General features: G+C 38.3%; 1 protein-coding gene across 8 annotated transcripts in view; it reads left to right on the top strand.

Moving 5' to 3' along the window:
* Positions 1-10,018, top strand: part of LOC105481513 (BTB domain containing 3) — a 35,674-nt gene that overhangs the window by 7,933 nt on the left and 17,723 nt on the right. The gene's annotated exons all lie outside the window — the stretch shown is intronic.

Consider the following 10,018-nt stretch of genomic DNA (forward strand, 5'->3'; position numbering starts at 1 on the left):
CCCAAGTGCCTAGCACATAGAAGATGCTCAGTAAATATTTTTTGAATAAATGAATATAGTCTATCTTCTCCATTTTTTTTCAGTGAATTTCCCATAAAGCAACATATGCATAGTGTTTTAGCATTTGTAGATCTAACATTGACTTATCCCACCAGCAAGGGAGAAGTTCAAGAACATTTATAATTCATAATGGAGATAATAATACAGAGAGTGTTTATGAGAATTAAATAGGGTGCTCTTTGTGAAGTACTAAACTGTACTAATGGATAGGTCCAGGTCACTTAACTGACAAAAAAGCCTAACCAAGTGCCCCGATTCACATCTGAATTATGTGAATTGTATTCTAGAATCTTCTCTGTTTATATTTCAGTTTTTAATCAAGAGTAGGCATGGCATCACCTGGGAGGTTTTCAAAACATACCTGGTTCCCTGGTAAATATCAGTGATATATTGTTACTATATTTTGTTTTTTAACCAGTCTGCAGTATTTTGTACCTTAGTGTGGGCAATAACCATTTGCTCTCCCCTTTTTAATGCCTTCTTGCTGTTTGGGACATCTTTCATGGCCCTTTTAATGCCTTCTTGCTGTTTGGGACATCTTTCATGACCCCTTCTAGCCTTTTTACCTATGAGGTTCTTGCTGAAATCACTTCTAAGGTGATTTTGAAATCCTCAGAGCCACCTAGATGCATATAATTTAACCTTTTACTAAATCCACAAAATCAAAGGATCTTAGTCCTTTACCTTCAGTTTTCCAGACAAGAGAATGTTGTAGTCATCCCTACAGCAATCCTTATATCAGTCATTTTATTATTTTTAAAATACTTGATTTTTATATTTTTCATATGAATTATATTAAATAATTATTATGCCCCCTGTAGTCCTCACACAAATCTGAGAAGTAGATGAGCACTGTGTTTGATCTCTTGGACACTTCTCGTTATTTTCCATGGCTCCTGTGTGTCAGACCCTTGAAGTATTTGCATTCTTTTCTTTTCTTTTTTTTCTAATTATATTTTATTTTAACTTCCAGGATACATGTGCAGGACATGAAGGTTTGTTACATAGGTAAATGTGTGCTGTGGTGGTTTGCTGCACTTATCAAGCAGTCATTTTCAAGTTTTGCTTACTGTGTTTCTAGGCTCCTTTTGTGTCCTTCAAATCCAGGAATATCTCAAAACCAGACTCCCTTTCCTTCTCTTTCTTAATAGAGCAAGAAATATTTGTAGATTTTTACTGTGCAAGCAAGTGGTGTGATTTGCAAGAAAAGAAGATGATTATTTTAGAGATTGTTTATGCAACTGAAGAATACACAATGAACAAAAACCATGATGTATGTTGTCTTTAGAAATGGATAAGCCCAATAGCTGTTACCTATACACAAAAATGTGAAAATTTTCTTCAACTCTACTGTCAAAATAATTCAAGATATACCTAGCTCCTTGTGTATATTTGATCTCTCCTTAATTTTTCTATGATGCTAGATAAGTAAGAACATTCCCCATATTTAATTAGGTGTAAACATTTTAGCAATGATTACCATGCATATTAGAAATAAAATTTCACAAGTTCCAGTGCTTTTAATGCATCTATCCTACCTGATGAATTTGCCTTGCCTTTGTAACTCTGACTAGATCTACTTTTTGTTGTCGTGAAGACTCATTCTTTTGAAAATAGTACTGTCACAAATTCATTTTATACTGAACCCTAAGTATTCAGTACTGCTGGCCAAAGCTGAATGGAAAGCATTGAGCTATGTATCTTTCTGATGATAAATCACATTGCCCTCAGTTTAGGCCATTAATGGACAGCCCAGTTAGAAAACACATCTTGCTTAAAGTTCTACACCTGCTTTGGAGACTCTTGTAAGTATTTGTTGCCTTTGTGAGAGTTTTTGTCTTTTAATGCCACTTAATTTCTTCTACTTACCTAGTTTTTTTGAAAGCAGCGGTCTTGCCTACCCATCACCAGCAAACATACCTACTCTATAGTAAGGAACTGATTTTGGCCCTCTGCTATTATTTTGTACTTTAGGTCTCTGTGGATAGAGAAGGACTTCTAATGTAGACTGTCACCTATTTTCAGACCTTTGTTCATGGAGAATGTAGCAAAAAGTCAAATTCAATAAAGTCTATCTACTTTTTATTTATTTTTATTTATTTTTTTGAGACGGAGTGTCACTCTGTAACCCATGCTGGAGTGCGGTGGCGCCAACTCGGCTTACTGCAAGCTCCGCCTCCCGGGTTCACACCATTCTGCCTCAGCCTCCGGAGTAGCTGGGACTACAGGCGCCTGCCACCATGCCCAGCTAATTTTGTTTTTGTATTTTTAGTAGAGAGGGGGTTTCACCATGTTAGCCAAGATGGTCTCAGTCTCCTGACCTGGTGATCCGCCTGCCACAGCCTCGAAAAGTGCTGGGATTACAGGCTTGAGCCACCGCACTCGGCCAAAGTCCATCTACATTTAATGTGTTGTTGGAGAATGATCTGTATTCCTAGAAAACCCGGAAATTGGTAAAATTCTTAATTGAGGTTATATCAGGTGACTTTTCCCAAAATAAATCTTATTTTCAATGGAAAAAAATGGTGAGAAGCTACCCAGAAGTCCCTCCTTCTGCTCAGGATGCAGGTTCAGGCTACAGGGAGCTGTTGGTAGCATTCTCTTGCATAGCCCCTCCCCGCTCCACCACTTAGACACCAGTGTTGGTGGAGGTGCATTCCAGAGTGCTCTGGCTCTTCCTGTGGTTTTTTCACCGTCTTTTGTGGCCTTGGGAGACAGGATGAATAAGTGCTTGAAGCTGGAGCTCATCTATTGGAGGGTGGGTTGTTACTGAAAGTGGTCGGCAGTGGAGGGAGCATGCACATGTGCAGTCACTTGTGCAGTCACTTTTGATCCCTGTGCAGCCGCAGTCAGTCTCTCATGGCGAACTTCCTCACCCCTCCCCAAGATGATTTCAGCACCTATTTAATAAATGCTGTATAATTTCTTTATTTAAATTAGTAGATTGTGTAGTTAATTTAATACCATTCAACAAGTATTTCTGTGGGATCAGTGGGGATCAGCTCACGCGTACTTGAATTTTTTTTTTTTTTTTTTTTTTTTGAGTCAGAGTCTTGCTCTGTCCCCCAGCTGGAGTGCAGTGGTACGATCTCGGCTCACTGCAAGCTCCGCCTCCCGAGTTTACTTAACGCCATTCTCCTGCCTCAGCCTCCCAAGTAGCTGGGACTACAGGCTTCCGCCACTACGCCCGGCTAATTTTTTGTGTTTTTAGTAGAGACGGGGTTTCACTGTGTTAGCCAGGATGGTCTCGATGTCCTAACCTCGTGATCCGCCCGCCTCGCCCTCCCAAAGTGCTGGGTTTACAAGCGTGAGCCACCGCGCCCGGCCGCGTACTTGAAATTTATTACTTTGTTAGCTATTTTCTCTTATCAGTGATCTCCCCAAAATGTCAGAATGAGTTCTGAACTCTTAGCTAGCGAATATCTCCTAGCAAGTACTCAAAATCGTCACCAGGCAGTGACGGATTTGACTAGGTGGGTGTGGGTTAGGGATGTCAATATATAATGGTGTTTGGGTTGGCTTATAGGAAAATGAGATGCTCAAGATAAGGACAACCTATATTTATTTTGATTTTACGGTGTTTCTATAGTATTAATATAGTTATTGAGTGTGAAGTAGTTGTGAGGATCAGAATCCTACTAAAATGTACAACCTCTTAAAATTTTTTTAAGAGTTAAGATGGGAAAGTGTTTGGAGACTAGCTCTAGTAAAAGACTTGAACAACTTGAGCATAAAGAGGCACTGATGCCCCCCCGACCGCCACCTCCCACCCGCACAGTTGAAAATCCATGTGTAACTTTTGACTCACAAATGCTTAACTGCTAAGAGCTTACTGTTGACCCGAAGTTTTATTGAGAACATAAACAGTCAACACATATTTTATATGTCATATATATTATATACTACATTCTTACAATAAACTAGGGAAAATGTTATGAAAATCATAAGGAAGTGAAAATACATTTATAGAACTGTACTGTATTCATCAATATTGTGAGTTTACATCATCTGTTTACAAGATGAGTCATCTCTCTGAAATGGTGCGTGACCACAGCTACAGACCTCAATCTACCATACATATCAAGCAATTTAACTTTTTTCTTGTAATGTATTTTCTATGCTTCTTGGAAGCACTTCCAGCATCACTAGTGGCACTTTGTATGGGTCTCGTGGTGTTATTCGTGGTTTACTGTATTGCACTAAACATGATGAGAAATACGCAAGAACCACCAGAGTTCACATTTTACTGCCATAAGCAATATATTGGGGAGTGAAAGTGCTCATGCTGAGATGATTAGCGTCATACGGCATTTTAGGCAGATACTGGCGACACTTGAGTTCACCACAGGAGTAACAGGAGATGGCTGTGAAATTATTACAGTAGAATAGTATGTACTACAGTTAATTTTATGCCTTTGTGATTTAATGCTGCCTTTTTACATTTGTTTACATTTCTCTGGACTGGGAATGGCACTATATACCGTCAGTATGTGTGTGCATAAATTTTGATAACTCTGATAGATGTGTGTATGTTTTGTGGTAGTAAATGATAAAACAGATTAATAGCTACATGTTTTATCCATTAACAAAATACAAAACTTAAAAAAAAAGTTTTGATATATCTGGGCTGTGCAGTTCATCGGGTTTTTTTTTGAATTGTTACACAAATCTCCCAACTAATTTTCCAATATAGTTATTGAAAAAAATCTAAATATAAGTGGACCAGAGCAGTTTAAACCCATAGCATTCAAGGGTTCCCTGTATTTTTAAATGAAATGTTATTGCTGGTAGATTAAGTATTTCTTTTGGACTTTTACAAAGTCCTAACCTAAACTTTATTTCTAACAAATCATTTTTTCTACTTAGTATGTAGGAATATTTTGATATTGTATAGTGTCAAATGCCATACTCTGTAGATATAATATTAAAATGGCCCTGTAGGAAGAGGCAGTTTCTGCCTGATATGTCTCTCTTTAAATGAAAGAAAAAAGTTAACAAATTATCTTAAACATTGGCAGCCATACTTGCTTTAGGAGAACACCAAAGATCGCTACCCCCGATTCTCCTAAGGAAATACGATGTAGGAGAAAGCAAATTTTCGGAGAAAGATGTTTGTTTTCTTGCTGGTTTATGTGAAGTTTGTAGGTGTACTTGTCTACCTCAAAGCTCATTTACAATATTTTTCTTAATGTCTTCAAAGAGGATGTCAATTAATACGATCTTGCACCCTGTATTCTGTGAGTTTTCTGAGGTTGGGGTATTAACGAGATGCCAACCAGTGCCATTGAACAGATGGAATAGTAGCTCTTTGACTGCTTTTAATTTTTTTTTTTTTCCCCCGAGACGGAGTTTCGCTCTTATTGCCCAGGCTGGAGTGCAATGGCACGATCTCGGCTTACTGTAGCCTCCACCTCCTGGGTTCAAGTGATTCTCCTGCTTCAGCGTCCTGAGTAGCTGGGATTACAGGCGCCCGCCACCACGCCCAGCTAATTTTCTGTATTTTTAGTAGAGACAGTGTTTCGTCATATTGGCCAGGCTGGTCTTGAACTCCTGACCTCGGGTGATCTGCCTGCCTTGGCCTCCCAAAATGCTGGGATTACAAGCGTGAGCCACCGCTCTTAATTTTTGTGGCAGAGATTGGTTCTTGTATCCTTCATTCTGTCTGTAATGTGCAAAAATATATTTTGGAGTGAATGGTTGAGAATTGTGCTCTGAGAATTAGTTACTGTTTTCTAGGAGAATAAAAGGGAAAAAGCAGGTATGTGTAAAAACTTGGCCCTGATCTTGTATATAGTTCATTAAGAATTTTTTTTTTTGTTAATAGCTCTATGAGTCCGTTCTAACACTGCTGTAAAGCAGCTACCTGAGACTGTTTAATTTATAAAGAAAAGAGGTTTAATTGGCTCACGTGTTTATAGGGGTCATATCTATTAATATTTAGTCGAAATTAAAGAAAAAAGTGTTTATTTAAAAATAAATGTTTTCATTGAAGCATATGAAGAAAATCTGGCCTCATACAGATGTATAGCTGGAAAAGAATATTTTAATAGCATTTTCAGATGATTGTGGATATTTGATACCTCACCAAAGCTTCATAAATAGTAGTTTCTTAAATTACCATGTAGAATCTAAAACCATATCAGTGAATGTTTTGTACACTTGTTATACTTTAAATCCATTGGTCAGTCTTGTACTTTGGATCTTTTACCAATGCATGATTTTATATTGTAATTGCATTCTTAATAGAAAAGGTTGGTTCACTGAGTTATGCAAATCTTTCAAGTGTTGACACATTTCATTATACAGTATCAAAAATCATGTTCATTTAATATCACTACTCTTATCAGAACAGTCTTTTGAGTATCGGGAAGCTGTCAGGCTCGTGGTGGTGTAATCAAGGTTTCCAAATTCTAATTTTTGCTTGAAGCCTTGAATTTTATTATCAGCGATAAATACTGTCAGTTTTCCTTGCAGTGACAGGCTCACTTCATTCATTTTTGAGAAAATGTCTGCCAAATACCTTAGTCTGAATAAGCATACTTTGCTTCTTCTGTCAAGTAACAATGGTATTTCAAGAAGAAAGCTGCTGGTTTGACTTGTAACACAAATAGTTGTACACATGTTTTTTCTCAAGGAAACCATTCTATTTCAATTTCCCCAGAAATGCTTTGTGCACACTTCCCAATTTTATGATGTAGAATATTTTAAAAGTGTGTACTCAACAGCTGAAGTTTAATAAAATCAATAATTTTTACTGTTGCATCTCCCAGAGATTCCCCATGAAACAATACGTTGATTATTGCAAAGGGGAATGCACAGTAGCTATTTTGCATTTACCCAGGCCATGTTACCACTATGCCTAAATCCCCCATCATTCAGGTGTGGGTGAGGAGGACTGGGGAAAAGTAAGGTGACTTTACTGCTCCTTTGGCACTGTTCATTTTTGCTCAAGAGTCACTGGGGGACCTTCAGATGGCTTAGAAACCAACAGCATCAATAGTAAGAAAAGTTACAGAGCCAACTATGGGGCAATTTCTATGTTTTGTAGTTCCTGGAGAAACTCTTGCCTTTTCTGTTAGGAGCAAATGATCCCTATGGCAGTCTTTGTTCTGCATCACCACTAGCAGATGTTGCTGGGAGGTTGCAGAGGGATTTGGTCACTTGTTCTGCTTAGATATTTTCTTGACCAGTGCAAGTCAGAACTGCTTAAAAGGCTTCATACTTTTAATTCATATACACATCAAACAACAGGCACACATGGAATGAATTTTCCTCACCCTGCCTTCTAAGAAATATACTTTTATAGCCAGTGAATTCGTTATTGAAAAATTCAAGCAGATTTATTTATTTATTTATTTAGGCCAACATGAGTTTAAAACAGTTTGTTTACATTTTCAACACTCTTAATGGTTTTTAAAATCATTGCTGGTGGTAAAGGTTCCATAAACACACTGGCCCAGCAAGAGACTTTCCAGCTTTGGCCAAAAATAAGTTATTCCACTACTGATACCATAATTTCCATTTATTTTTACTCCTTTTTTTTTGAGACGGAGTCTCGTTCTGTAGCACAGGATGGAGTGCAATGGCGTGGTCTGTGCTCACTGCAACCTCTGCCTCCCAGGCTCAAGCTATTCTCCTGTCTCAGCCTCCCAAGTAGCTGGGATTACAGGCACGTGCCACCATGCCTGGCTAATTGTTGTATTTGTAGTAGAGATGGGGTTTCACCACATTGTCCAGGCTGGTCTCGAATGCCTGACCTCAGGTGATCCTCCCGGCTCGGCCTCCCAAAGTGCAAGGATTACAGGCGTGAGCCACCACACCTGGCCTGTTACTTCAATGTTGTAAGGGAATGTATAGATGGAAGTTGAGAATTCTTTATTTTTTTGTAAAAAAGTCAAGCACCTGATTACTTGTCTGATTCCTCTCGGTGAAGTGAGACACAGAGACTTACACATGTAAGCACTATACTTTTCCGCTTGTGCTTTTGCTCTGCAGTAATCTGAAATGAGACATTGCCCATCTTAGAATTGTGGTGTATTTGCAGGGGAGGCATGCATTTTCCTACTGTCCTGTACACACAAGCTCATTTTATTACTTTGTTTGAAGATTGGGTATGTCTAATGTAGTGGAAATTCATCGATTCAATGTTAAGTACAGATGAAACACATTTCAGGACCACATTAGAAAGTCTTTTTAATTATCCTTTTTTTTTTTTTTTTTTGATTATTCATATGACTGCTTTCCTCTTTTCACGTGAATTGCTGAGAATTTATCATCCTTTCCAGTTCATTAAATCATTAAAATGCTTTACTAGCACTATAAATAAATATGCCAGGCCATGAATTGAGGCTGGTTGATAAAGGCAGCTTTGTCCTGTTAATAGTTCTTGTTCCTGGTTAACCCACACTTCCCTGTGAATATCTATATTACATTAAATTTTAGACTTTTAATGTTGCAAAGCCTTACTCTAAGCATGTAGGGACTTGCTTTAAGTTGAGCTTTGGTGTTTACTGTTGGATTAGCTGTGAGATTAATGTAGTATTATAATACTGCATTTGTGCTTAGACATGTTCAGGAGAGCCCCAGGACACATTTAATAGGTATTCAGGTTCTTTGCCACTCTACCTAGTCTAAGCTTGCATTTCAGTCAGCTAGAAACACCGTACACCTTAGTTTCAGACCGTTTTGATCTAGGACCAGTTGCACTCCACAAGTGTGATCTAGAGTTCTCATTGGACTTGGAAGGATTGGGCTTTAACCTCCTTTTGTATAAACATTGAAAGCCAGGTGTGTGAGCATGGCACTGTTGCAAATATGGAGATGCAGTCCTCAGAATAAGCACACTTTAATCAGGCAACATAAGGCAAGATAGAATGTGAGAAAGTACTGCAGTTGGGCATGATGAGTCTGGAAGCATCAGGAAACTTTCCTTGCTGAGGTATCCTTTGGACTGCATCTTGAAGAATGGGTGGGTAGGCTTTTGATAAGTAGGGTCGTACAGAAGAAAGCGCAGTGAGGATGGCAGGAAGCAGTGGACCATTTGTAGTGTGGGAATAGTCTGGTTTGCAGGGTGGGTGAATGAAGAGGATGAGTCAAAAGATCTAATTGTGAGTTGAGCCAGGCCTTGGAGCTCTAAAATGAATTGCAAACCATGCTTCCTCTCACTGGTAAAGGTGAGGTGGAATTTCTTCCCTTTCTCTGGGGCAGATGCTTGCTTGCATTCCTGTGGCATGTAAGAAGAGACCTTCCTCAGTTTAGATGCTAGCCCCTTAGGGAAGAGCATTACAGAGTACAGTTAAGATTTGACCACATGCCTCTTTTTGTCTCATTTATGATGCTATATTTTAAATTTTACAAGAGGGTGTTACTTCAATCAAATACTGACATCACCCAGGTCTCTTAGTAGACCTGGAACTACGTAGACCTCTACTACGGAACTCTTAGTAGAAATCATGGCATTTCCACAGATGACAAGTAAAATCCTTATGCAGAGAGACCTGACTCAGGTGTAAATTGTGATCACTATTTTCAGAGATTGTCCTTCCTTGGTCTGGTTCCAGTCATCATCACCATGGATCTAGTATGAGTTCATATCTCTGTTAACTGTGGTGGAGTGGTTGCTTCTCTATGTATTATTTTTTTTAAAAATTAAGATACTGACAGTTGAGTTGCCACTCTTTGAAGATGTAATTTGGCTTTAATGTTTTTAATCTGTTTATTATGGTTAATGTTCATATGTATTATAAATGCTGTCCTCCCTACTGTTATGTGGTGCAGAGATTGAAGAAACTCAAATTTAAGAACACGTTTTCATGAATAGTCCCCACTTTAAGGGAGACTTATTTTAGCATTATTTCATGAGCAGTTAGTTTATTTTACTCTAAATCTCTGGGCAGTTCAAGTACTGACCTACTTATATAGTAGCTCTTAATTAAAAAAATAATTATTTGTATTTTAG

Source organism: Macaca nemestrina, chromosome 15 (assembly GCF_043159975.1).
Source record: "Macaca nemestrina isolate mMacNem1 chromosome 15, mMacNem.hap1, whole genome shotgun sequence".
Lineage (NCBI taxonomy): Eukaryota > Metazoa > Chordata > Mammalia > Primates > Cercopithecidae > Macaca > Macaca nemestrina.